The 12,434-nt window shown below is 43.1% G+C and overlaps 1 pseudogene; it reads left to right on the forward strand.

Moving 5' to 3' along the window:
- Positions 1–7,391: 7,391 nt before the first annotated feature.
- Positions 7,392–8,416, forward strand: LOC116542387 (annotated as a pseudogene).
- Positions 8,417–12,434: the final 4,018 nt, after the last annotated feature.

A 12,434-nucleotide genomic window follows, 5' to 3' on the forward strand; every position in this document is an offset into this window, starting at 1 on the left:
CACTCCTGACCTTCTCCTTCACTAGGCAGCCAGTGGCTGCTTCATTACAGCTCTACACTTCAACAACTCCCAAAGAACCTAAGTGTCATTAAGCAATTTTATAGCAGTCTGGGGCTGACTGGCGGTTCAGAAGCGGCCGCAGAGTTGCTTGCCATCCAGCAATTTGAAAACAGTCAAGGCCTCAGTGGGGGGTGAGGGTACTTAACACAGGGCTGAGGGCACAAGTATAATGTCTAAGGCCCAGCACAGAGTCCTGCCAAAGCCTTGGCAACAATCCCAGTGCTGTGTCTGGAGAAACTGACAAATGTTCCAGAAGTGGGAGGGGGCATGTCTCTCTCGGGGAGACTCTGCTTCAGGCTGCATTTACACAAGGGCACTCTTTGGGTTACTGTAGAAAACTAGATGACTAGAACCACAGTAAAAGCTGCCTATTGTGTGAAAACTGCATGCAGGTAGTTCTGGCATGGGAGGGTGGTTTCCTGATTGAAACAATAATAATACTGGAGGGTGTGACTACAAGGAAAGAAAGGTGATTTGTGGGAATAACTGTTCATACTGAAAGAACGAGTTCACCCTTGTGCCTAAGACAACTCAGCCTGATTAGGGAGAAGTAAGGAAGACAGGGTAAATAATAATTTTCTTCACCTACCAATGCCAGGAGCAGCTCCAGGACCAGATGAGAGAGGTCACTTAAGGAAGTGCTTCTGCTCAGGGTGGTAGGGGTGCAAGGTCAGCTCCTGAGAATGTGTGCCTCTTAAATGCTGGGCCCAGGGAGGGTGGTGTCTGCCTGGCTGTACCCTAGTCCCAGCCCTAACCAGGCATTTGTTAAGAATCTACTTACTTTAGCTTATTTGTTCCATATAAAAACATCATGGTACAGAATTACTATCCCTGTTTTATAAACAGAAGAATCTGAGGCTCAGGTTCAAAGTCACACAGTGAATAAACTCAAACACACAGCCTCACAATCCTATAATCTGCTTAAAACAATTGCAGATTTATTTTCCCAAAACAACTCTGGTGATGATGAATGCCAACACTCTAATGGTGAAAAAGAAGAAAGAAAAAAAGAAAACAACTCTGGAGGACAGATAGATTAATCTGGTCAGAGTCATGACCCAGCCACTTGCTGTTTGACTTGAGGCTGATCACTTAATTTCTCCAGGACTCAAGTTCCTTGGTTTTAAGTGAGGAGTAATAATAGGACATGTATAGGTTGGTTATGGGGCTGAAACGAGGACATGCACATAAAGCACTCAGCAAAGTGCCTGGCACAGGATACAGGCAACACTGAGTAATAGCCAATGAACAGCAAGAACCAAGAGTCACTCATTCAAGGAAATGTTTCCGTGCTCAAGTGCCTCCAGCCAGTTACTACCCTGAAAGAGCTCATAATCTGGAGGCAGGACAGAAAAAAAAATAAAGCATGAGGACTGAATAGCATGAAATGAAGCTTGTGGGAGCCAGAGAGGAAATTTCCAACAGTTGGGAGGCGACACAGAAGCTACAAAGAGGAGGTGACTTTGGAGACAAGTCTCAAAGGGCCACTCAGGCTTACAGGCAGGAAAGGTACCCCAGGGAGCTTCGTTTCAGCCTGTGACCCCTTTAGGAAGCGTGAGCCAACCTCAGGATGCCTGGAATGGAAGGAGGGAAGAAGGGATAGGAGAGCTGGGTTCTAGAAAGTGTACAGGTTCCAAACACAAATGTGTTTTGCCATAAGGTCTTGCCCAGCCCAGAAGTGTGGTCCTTTTGCACTCTGGTATAGAGAGTGCAATTCCTGCATTCCAGTGGGGAACAAACTTTCATTCGTTTCAGGACATAATCATTCTTCTCTGCTCTTTTTCTTATAGGCAGGGGGCTCCTGTATCTACTCCACCATTGGCTTCCTATGTTTCCAAACATGCTGCCCTCTGTTGGTGCTGGAGTCCAGCACGGACACCTTCTGGACATCCTGGTCTGCACCTGCACCTAGCCGGGAAGGGGCTCCCTGGCAGTTGTGGGCTGACAGAGGCTCTGGTGGCCTCTGGGGAGGGCAGCAGTTTAGGAAGAAAGAACTATAGAGACCTCTGAAGCTCCCTCAGGCAGGAGCCTCACTGGTCAGACCCCTAGATCTCTTCATGTCTGGTGGCCATGCTGAAACGGGAAGGCAGCTTCTCCCTCACCAGAGTGAAAAGAGCGGTATGATTATCAGCAAGATCATTATTCTTATCTCTTATACCAAGGAATGGAGGACACTTGTGTAGGTCTTTTCTATCCCATCAACTTCCTCCCCATCACCTTCCTCCTGTGTTGAGACATGATTAGTCTTAAAACTATTCTTTAGGAAAAACAAACAAAAGCAACCACTCTTAGCCAGTCCCTTGGCACCTGGCCATTCACGCCATCCCTGACTCCTCCCATCTACCTCCACCCCTTCCACCAGCTCTGACTCCTCCGGCCATCCTCGGTTCTACCCACCATCCTTGGCCCCTCCCACCCGTCCTGTCTACTCCCACCAGCCCAGCCCCTCCCACCCTTGACCCCTCCCACCAGCCCTTCCCATCACCCCTGGCTCCTTCCACCGCCCACTGCCCCTCCCACCACACTTAGCCCTTCCCACCAGACCTGGCCCCTATGCGCCGGCAACGCGCTTGGCTGCTGTCGAACACCGGCCCTTTCAAGACTTCTTACCTGGTCTTTGAACCCTGCATCCCAGAACTATATGGCTCTTACACGGTGGAGGTAGAGCCCTCCCCTTCCTCGATGGTTCTACACCTTCTGACCACCACCTCGAAAGGAAGTAGAGGTCTAGCTGCTCAAAGGTTTGGGAGGCTGGGAGGTGGTGAAATGCCTGTAGCACGCAGTCAGGAAGTAAACTTGAATCTATGCAAGCTACCATTTCAAAGAAGTCAGCTACGTTGTGCTCCTGGGAATTTCAAACACATTTCTTTTTTTCTTTTCTTTTTGAGGTGGAGTCTCGCTTTTATTGCCCAGGCTGGAGTGCAATGGCCCAATCTAGGCTCACTGCAACATCCGCCTCTCATGTTCAAGTGATTTTTCCGCCTCAGCTACCCTGAGTAGCTGGGATTACAGGCATCCACCATCACTACTGGCTAAGTTTTATATTTTTAGTACAAACGGGGTTACCATGATGGCCAGGCTGGTCCTAAACTCCGGATCTCAGGTGATCCACCCACCTTGACCTCCCAAAGTGCTGATAGTACAAGAAGTGAGCCACCGCACCCAGCCAAACTGAACACATTTGTAAGTGGGCCGAGTATGTAGGGTCCAGCCCTACAGGGTCCTGTGAGCCCCTCTCTACAGGTGTGGAGGTGAGAAACTGCGGAAGTAAAAAACACAAGACACCAAGAAAGAGAAAACAGAGTTTGGGCCCACTGCCAACCAAAGCACAGAGTCAAGCAGTGGCCCGGAGTGCCTGGATACTCTGACTTTTATTGAGTACAAAGCAGCGGGTAGGGTAGGAAGGGTGAGGAAATGGTGATCAGTGACAGGGTCAGGTAAATCACATGTCTTGGAGATAGGGGCCCAGGTCTTTCAAGTAGCCAAGGCAAGGAGAAAACCTAATGCGTCAGCACTTTTTCATGCTTGTCAAGAAAGAACAAAGACATTAAGATTTATGTTACTATTACTGATTTTATATTTTAAGAAAGGGAGGGACCAGGTGCAGAAGCGGAACATGAAAGTAGACATGGAACGTGACCACTGAAGCACAGCCTCACATAGAGACAGTTGAGCCCCCGGATGTCCGAGGGCCACCTTGACAGCTATCAGGCCTCCCACAAGAGCTTGGAGAAGCGGTGTTTTCTCCTAACTCCCCTGAGGAGGGAGACCTCTCAGACATTTTGGACGTCTCCTTCCCTAGCTGGTTAAACAGCGGGCGCTTTCCCAGTGATGGCGCTGTCGCACAGCCGAGGCACCCTACAGCAGCCCTTATGTGGGTGTGACAGGGGGCTTAGAGCATCTTGCCTTAGGATCACTTTGTTCACAATGTCACCTCAGTTCCATGCTTCATAACATGATAATCGTTAGTAAGATTAAAATATTATATTGAGTATATATATTTCTGTGACTATATATGAATAACTATGTGATTATTCATGATTATATATAGGAATAACTATGTAACTATATCTCTAATTCTTTTCTAGTTCTGTATTCATATGGGGACAGGCTGAGGCTTCAGACCCTTTCCTCAGCACTTGTTGGGTCTCCCATGGGGTCTCCCACCCACACAAGTAGCTCTCCCCTCCTTCCCCCTCGTTTCAAACATGCCCATGCTCATCTTTGGCCTCCCCACACCCAGGTTTATTTTTATTTCTCAATGTGTTTTAGTTATAGCTTAGGTTGTCTCTTTCCAAACATCATCTCAGAAGCCTCAGCTTTAACATTTCAAGGTATTTTGCTAAACAATGACATCTACTCTGTAGAGAGGTTGCTCCACCAACTAAGTTGCCGAGGTCAGCAGAATACATTTGGGTAGCTGCCCTGCTGCACATTCACAGGCACACAGCCATGCTTTACTTTAGACTGTATTTGATTAGGCCCAGGGTGAAATATCATCCAAGTTCCATCATGCATCCCACCAGTGCCCTCATCCCTAACTGTGCTGTCATCCACAACACTGCTGGCTCAGTCTTGTGCAGCCTGGTGTGGCAGCAAGGAAGAGCGAGCTGCTTCTCTATTTTCTGAAGCTTTTGGCTGTTTTGTGACAAGACCTTTGGTTACTTCTAGTTATCATCTTCAGAAGTCCTTGGACTCCATTTTTTTAAAATGAGGCAGCTGTGAGCATCGTAATTGCAGTAATGTGCCCCAGCAACTTCCAGATTTTCTCTTTAAAATATGTTTCCAGTTATAACTCAAGTTTATTGTTTTATCATCAAATCACTTAGTAGAAAATGTTACATTTGGGTCTCATCATGGATAATCGCTCTGAAGAATGAATTTTATTCCAGTAAAGACTGAGTTTAATAAAGCCTCTGATGAACTTCAGGCTTGCCAGGCTGAGCAGCAACGGGTCACTCTGGCTGGGAGGGACTAGCTGCTGGCTTTCCCCATCTCTTTCCCCGTAGAGAAATCTATGCCCTGAGCCAGCCACCCTGTGTTGTTCTGTGGTGAAGAAAACGTGCTTCCATTTTCAACGTGTGGCTTAACATCATGCTGCAGTGGAAGGTGCTATGCCTAGCCCAAGTCAAGGGGCCGCAGGCTCCTTGAGGTTATGCAGAATATTGCTTTTCTCCTTGCACTTGTGAAGGGTCACAGACCTATGGATCCCTCTCCTCCATCTTCTCCTGTTTTTGTATTACTGTCTTATATTATATTATACGGTCTTCTGCCCCAGAGCACATTGCCCATTCTAGGCATCCGTTTTCTTACCCGAAGTCCTGTTTCAGTTCATGGAGAAATTGATCACATGCACTTTGTACTCAGAATGTGAAAATCAGAGATCTGGCACACAGCTGCAGCCCATTTGGCTGCTGAAAGCAAAATGGATCTCTATATTTTCTACCTGATACATCTTCATCAACATCATCCATTCTCTGATATGCACAGCACTCTAAGAGTTGCCAAGCAATTTTCACATCCATTATTCTTATTTGATATTCAGGTATCTGGTTAGAAAGTAAAAGCAGATGCAATTTCCCCCCATGTTATGAGGGGGAAATAAATGCAAAGGCAGGCAAAATACTTTTGTCAAAGAAAGAAAATGGTAGATTTTCTGATATCTGGCCTAAACTATTTCAAATATACCAGGATTTACCAAAGAAAACATATTTGTCTGTTAGTCTATTACATGCTAAGATAGCGTTATTTAGGTTTAAATATATTATACAGACATAATAGGGGGAAATTAGCCTCTGAAACTTTGATGACGCCAATATAGCTTCAAACAGCTCTTGCGATATGTGAGAGCTGGCAATTGAAACTGACTGGTAGTGAGAATCACATAAAAAGTCAGTCATGCCATTTGATAAATGACGCTTACAGAAAACCCACAGTACCATCTTACTGGTGAAATACTGGATGCTTTCCCTCTAAGATTAGGAACAATACCACGATGTTTGTCCTTGTCACTTCTATTTGACATTGTACTGGAGATTCTAGCAGGGTGGCAATTAGGCAAGAAAGAGAAACAAAAGGGAGCCAGATGGGAAGGGAGAATTCAAACTACATTTGCAGATGCCACGATCTTGTATTTAAAAACTCCGACGGAGTCCAGTGAGAAACCATTAAAACTATTACAAATGAGTTCAGAAAGGTTTCTGGATGCAAAATCAATATACGCATATTTATTATAGCAGCCACTCCTCATCCACAGTTTTGCTTTCTGTGTTTTCAGTTATCCAAGGTCAACTGCAGTCAGAAAATAGCAGAGTACAATCCAACAAGGTATTTTGAGAGACAGAGAGACTACATTCACATATCATATATTACTGTACATTGTTACCATTGTTCTATTTCATTATGTTAATTATGCTAATTTTTACTGTGCCTAATTTATAAATCAAAATTATAGGTGTGTATGGATAGGAAAAAACATAGGTTTCAGTACTATCTGTGGTTTCAGGCATGCACTGGGGATCTTGGAAAGTATCTCCCACAGATAAAGGGGTCCATTGTGTATTTCTATATACTTATATACTAACAGTGAACAACCTGAAAGTGAAACTAAACAATTCCATTTACAATATCATCAAAAAGAATAGCATACTTAGGAATACATTTAACAAAAGAAGTACCAGATTTTACACCAAAAACTACAAGATATCCTTGAAATACATTTAATAAAACCTAAATAAGGGCCGGGCATGGTGGCTCATGCCGGTAATCCCAGCACTTTGGGTGGCTGAGACAGGCAGTTAACCTGAGGTCAGGAGTTTGAGACCAGCCTGGTCAACACAGCGAAACCCCGTCTCTACTAAAAATACAAGCTGGACGTGGTGGTACACACCTGCAATCCCAGCTACTCGGGAGACTAAGGCAGGAGAATTGCTTGAACCCTGGAGGTAGAGGTTGCAGTGAGCCAAGATCATGATACTGCACTCCATGCACTCCAGCCTGGGTGCTAGAGCAAGGCTTCTTCTAAAAAAAAAAAAAAAAAAAAAAAAAAGAAAGAACCTAAATAGATGGAAGCACATCCCACATTCCCACATTCACAAATAAAATGAGTCAACATTGTTAAATGGGAATACTTCCCACATTATCCTACAGCTCAAATGCAGCTCCTGTCAAATTCCCAACTTCCTCTTTTGCAGAAATAGACACACTGGTCCTCACATTTATATAAAACTGCAAGGGGATTCTAAATAGTTTAAACAATCTTGCAAATGAACAAAATGTGTAGGACTCACACTTCTTAATTTAAAACTTACTAAAAAGCAAGACTAGTGAACAATACAGTCAGGATGACTAAAGGTGACACCAAGAAACCAAAGGACAAGATGTCTGCTTGTGCCTTCTTTGTGCAGACGTGCAGAGAAGAACATAAGAAGAAAAACCTACAGGTCCCCGTCAACTTTGCAGAATTTTCCAAGAAATGCTCTGAGAGGTGGAAGACAATGTCCGGGAAAGAGAAATCTAAATTTGATAAAATGACAAAGGCAGATAAAGTGTGCTATGATCGGGAAATGAAGGATTATGGACCAGCTAAGGGAGGCAAGAAGAAGGATCCTAACACCCCCAAAAAGCCACCATCTGGATTCTTCCTGTTCTGTTCAGAATTCCACCCCAAGATCAAATCCATAAACCCTGGCAACTCTGTTGGAGACGTGGCAAAAAAGCTGGGTGAGATGTGGAATAACCTAAATGACAGCGAAAAGCAGTCTTACATCAGTAAGGCGCCAAAACTGAAGGAGAAGTATGAGAAGGATGTTGCTGACTATAAGTTGAAAGGAAAGTTTGATGGTGCAAAGATCCTGCTAAAGTTGCCCAGAAAAAGATGGAAGAGGAAGATGAAGAAGACAAGGAGGAAGAAGAGGAGGAGGAGGAGGAGGAGGAGGAGGAATAAAAAAACTGTTTATCTGTCTCCTTGTGAATACTTAGAGTAGGGAAGCCCCGTAATTGACACCTCTTATTTGAGAAGTGTCTGTTTCCTTCATTAGGTTTAATTACAAAATTTGATCACGATCATATTGTAGTCTCTCAAAGTGCTCTAGAGATTGTCAGTGGTTTACATGAAGTGGCCATGGGTGTCTGGAGCACCCCGAAACTGTATCAAATTTGTACATATTTCTAAACATTTTTAAAATGAAAAGGCACTCACTCTCTTGTTCTCCTTACTCTGTACACTTTGCTGTTGGTGTGGCAAGGCATTTAAAGATGTTTCTGGCATTTTTTTTATTTGTAAGGTGGTGTTAACTATATGGTTATTGGCTAGAAATCCTGAGTTATCAACTGTATATATCTATAATTTGGAAAAAGAACGAAACAACCAAGACAAACTTGATGTTCCTTGCTTCGCGCTGAGGCTGAGGGAAAGATGTCTTTTGGAGGGGCCGTAGCTCAGGGCGTTCACTGTGAGGCTGGACCTGTTGACTCTGCAGTGGGCATCCATTTAGCTTTAGGTTGTCTTGTTTCTGTATATAGTGACACAGCATTCTGCTACTTAGCTGTGGACAAAGGGGGTCAGCTGGCATGAGTTTTTTTTGTTTTTTGTTTTAAGTGCGGTAGTTTTTAAACTGTTTGTTTGTTTTTAAACAAACTGTAGAACTCTTCATTGTCAATAAAGTGAGAAGCCGCTGCATCAATGAAAGTTCAAGAACCTTCTGTACTTAAATACGATTTGCAACTTTCTGTTATCTTTTTTTTGTATGTTTAGAATGCTGAAATGTTTTTGAAGTTAAATAAACAGTATTACATTTTTAAAAAACTTACTAAAAAGCTCTGATAATAGCAACACTGTGATACTGAGGTGAGAATAGACAAAGAGATACTGGACTAGAACTGAGAAACCATACACAAAACCTCACATTTATGATCAACTGATTTCTGATGAGAGTGTCAAGATCATTAAATGACAACAGCATAATCTTCTCAACAAATGGTTCTGAGACAACTGGGTATCCACATGTGAAAGAATGAAGTTGGACTTCTATCTCACACCACATAAAAAATTAGCTCAAAACGGATCAAACACTTAATGTAAGAACTAAGACTATAAAATTCTCATACAAAAAACTAGGTATATCTTCACGACCTTCGATTTTTAGATATGACACCAAACGCACACACACACACAATTCAAGTTGAACTTCATTAAAATTAAAAACATGTGCATCACAGGACATTATTAGGAAAATGAAAAGACAACTCACATGGGAGAAAATATTTATAAATAATATATCTGATAAGAGCCTAATATCCAGACATATAATAACCCAATTTTAAAAATAAGTGAAGGATTTAAATAGCCATCACTCCAAAGATAAACAAATGGTCGATAAGCACATGAGAAGATGCTCCGCTTCATTAGGTAAGTGCAAATCAGAACCACTTTATGTCTACAAGGACAACTATAATAAGAAGGAGAGATAAGAACAAGTGTTGACAAGGATGTGGAGAAATTGAAATCCTCAGGCACTGTTGGTGGGAGTGTAAAATGGTGCAGCCATTTTGGAAAACAATTTGGCAGCTTCTCATTAAGTTAAAGTAGGGTTACCATATGATTCAGCAATTCCACTGGATGTATAACTGAGATAACTTAAAAAATATATCCACACAAAATGGATACATGAATGTTTATAGCAGAATTGTTCATCATATCCAAAAAGTGAAACCACATAAGTGTCCCATCAACTGATAAATGGTTAAACAAAATGTGATATATCCATACAATGGAATATTACTTGGCAATAAAAAAAGAATGAAGTACTGATATGTGCTATAGCACAGATGAATCTTAAATACATGTGAAAGAAGTGACAAGGTCAGACACAAAAGGCCACATACATATGGTTCATTTTACATAAGACATCCAGAATAGAGAAATCCATAGAGACAGAAAATAGATTACTGGTTGCAAGGGGTGGTGGTGTTTGGGGTGGTGATGGAGAGTGACTGTTATGAGTATAGTTTTGGCCGGGCATGGTGGCTCACGCCTGTAATCCCAGTACTTTGGGAGGCTGAGGCAGGTGGGTCACGAGGTCAAGAGATCAAGACCATCCTGGTCAACATGGTGAAAACCCGTCTCTACTAAAAAATACAAAAATTAACTGGGCATGGTGGCGCTTGCCTATAGTCCCAGCTACTCAGGAGGCTGAGGCAGAAGAATTGCTTGAATCCAGGAGGCAGAGGTTGTGGTGAGCTGAGATCATGCCATTTACACTCCAGCCTGGGTAACAAGAGCAAAACTCCGTCTCAAAAAAAAAAAAATGAGTATAGTTCTTTTTTTTTTTTTTTTTTTTTGGTAGAGGGAATGAAAATATTCTGGAATGCTATTCCAGCAATGTTATTAAAAACAACGTGTTTATTTGTCAATGTCACTAAACTCCATCCTATGTAAAGGCTGAAATTTCTGCTCCATTTCCTAAGGGGATTTGGTTCTGGCTGCCTGAGGGAAGGGAAGAGATCACTTTTCAATGTGATGGTTGGATACCGTATGTATGGCAGGTGAGCTCATCTTGCGGGTGAGCAGGGCTCCCGTTTATGCAATGTTAGATGCTGCTTAGTCTCTACCACCATGGAGTGTGAGTGTTGTTACCATTATGTTATCCAGTTGTCCTCGGGTGGAGCTTCTCTTGTGGATGGCCTGCTTCCCTTCTGTCACCACAAGTGAGATATGGAGTCTTAGGGCCTAAACAAGTTGTCTTGATGCTGGTAACCCTAAAATCAAATACATTTTCAAGAGGAGGCCCGTGGTCATACTAGCTTTCTGTTTCCCTCAAGTGATGGAGAGTAAATTGTTCAGATTCAGAGGCTAAACTTGGTCGTGAGTGAATATAGACTATTCTAGAAGCTCAGCCCCTTAGCCTTATCCAACAGGAGCACTGGGGGCCTCCCAAGCAGAGAAAAGCAGGGCCAGTCTTGCTGAGCCAAGTGCAGGAGTCACAGGGCTGCTTGCCCACCTTCTAGCATAGCCCGTCATGTGCCCAGATCTCAGCTTGCCTCTGCCCTCACCATTGTGGCAACTTTGTGCAAAGCATGGTTTCAATCCACCTTATTAAGACTGCTTTCAGTTACTAGACTAATTTCCATCAGATAACATATCCCAAGGCACATATTCAAGGAAAAATCCTGCCTCCTTCAAACCCTGGTACCCTTATGGGTCATGAGGTGCTTCATACATATTAATTAATACCTAATAAAGCATCTACATACAGATAACAGGGAATTTTTTATACTTCATTTTTGAGAGCAGCTTTAGTTTCACAGCAAAATTCAGAGAAAGATACAGAGATTTCCTCATATATCCTATCCTTCACACGTACACAGCCCCCCTATTACCAACATCCCCCACCGCAGTAGTGCATCTGTTACCACTGATGAGCCTGCATTGCGTGTCATTATCACCAGAGTTCACAGTTTATGTTAGGGTTCACTCTTGCTGTAATACATTCCAGGGCTGAGCCTGCTAGCTCAGGACCCTCTTCCTCTTTTTAGAAAGCCACCACAGCCCCCTTCCCAAGATAACATGTTAATCTATGAATCCACTAACCCCCGTGAAGGATTAATGCAATCATGAGGGCACCCTCATGACCCTGTCACCTCTTAAAGGTCCCGCCTTTCAATACTGCCACGTTGGGGATGAAATTTCAACATAAGTTTTGGAGGGGAAAAACATTCAAACCCTAACAGTCTTGTCACTTACTCACTTATCTTTTACTGTATCAACTGCATTGTTTTCACTGTTACAACTTTATAATGACTCTTACCTGCTTTCCTTGTCCTTTTCAGCTTCTTTAAGCTAGTCATTTAATTTTACTGTTCTTACTTACTGTTTTACTTCCTCCAGGAAAGGAGATAGGTAGTGAGGGAAGAGTTCATGGATAGTTGAAAGTGAAGCCATGAAGTGCCAGAGAAGTGGTACTCGTGGACAGGAAAGGTGCTGCTAAGCGTTCTGAGTTCTTCAGGTCTGTTTCTCAAGCTGTTGTTCCAGGAAAAATGGGTCTCCTAGGTCCAGTTGGTAGAAGACTCTACCATTTTCTGCAGCAACCTGAATGTGGGAAGAAGTTTCCACTTCTTTTCATCCAGGGCATCCAGGGGCATCTACCGTTTCTTGGTATAGCCCCAAATTCTTGTACTTCTTCCAGTTTACTGCTACTAACAGCTACCATTTAATAACTTTAAATTATTGTCTAACTTAATCCCCTCAATAACCCTGGAACTTATACCCCATTCCTGGTTTGAAGAACTTAAATAACTTTTTCAAGATCATGTTACTCGGAGGTGTAGCTAAACGTCAGTCCCAGCCTGGTCTGGCTGCTCAGGCTTTCCCACCT

Source organism: Sapajus apella, unplaced genomic scaffold (genome assembly GCF_009761245.1).
Source record: "Sapajus apella isolate SASKATOON/1434 unplaced genomic scaffold, GSC_monkey_1.0 scaffold167, whole genome shotgun sequence".
NCBI lineage: Eukaryota > Metazoa > Chordata > Mammalia > Primates > Cebidae > Sapajus > Sapajus apella.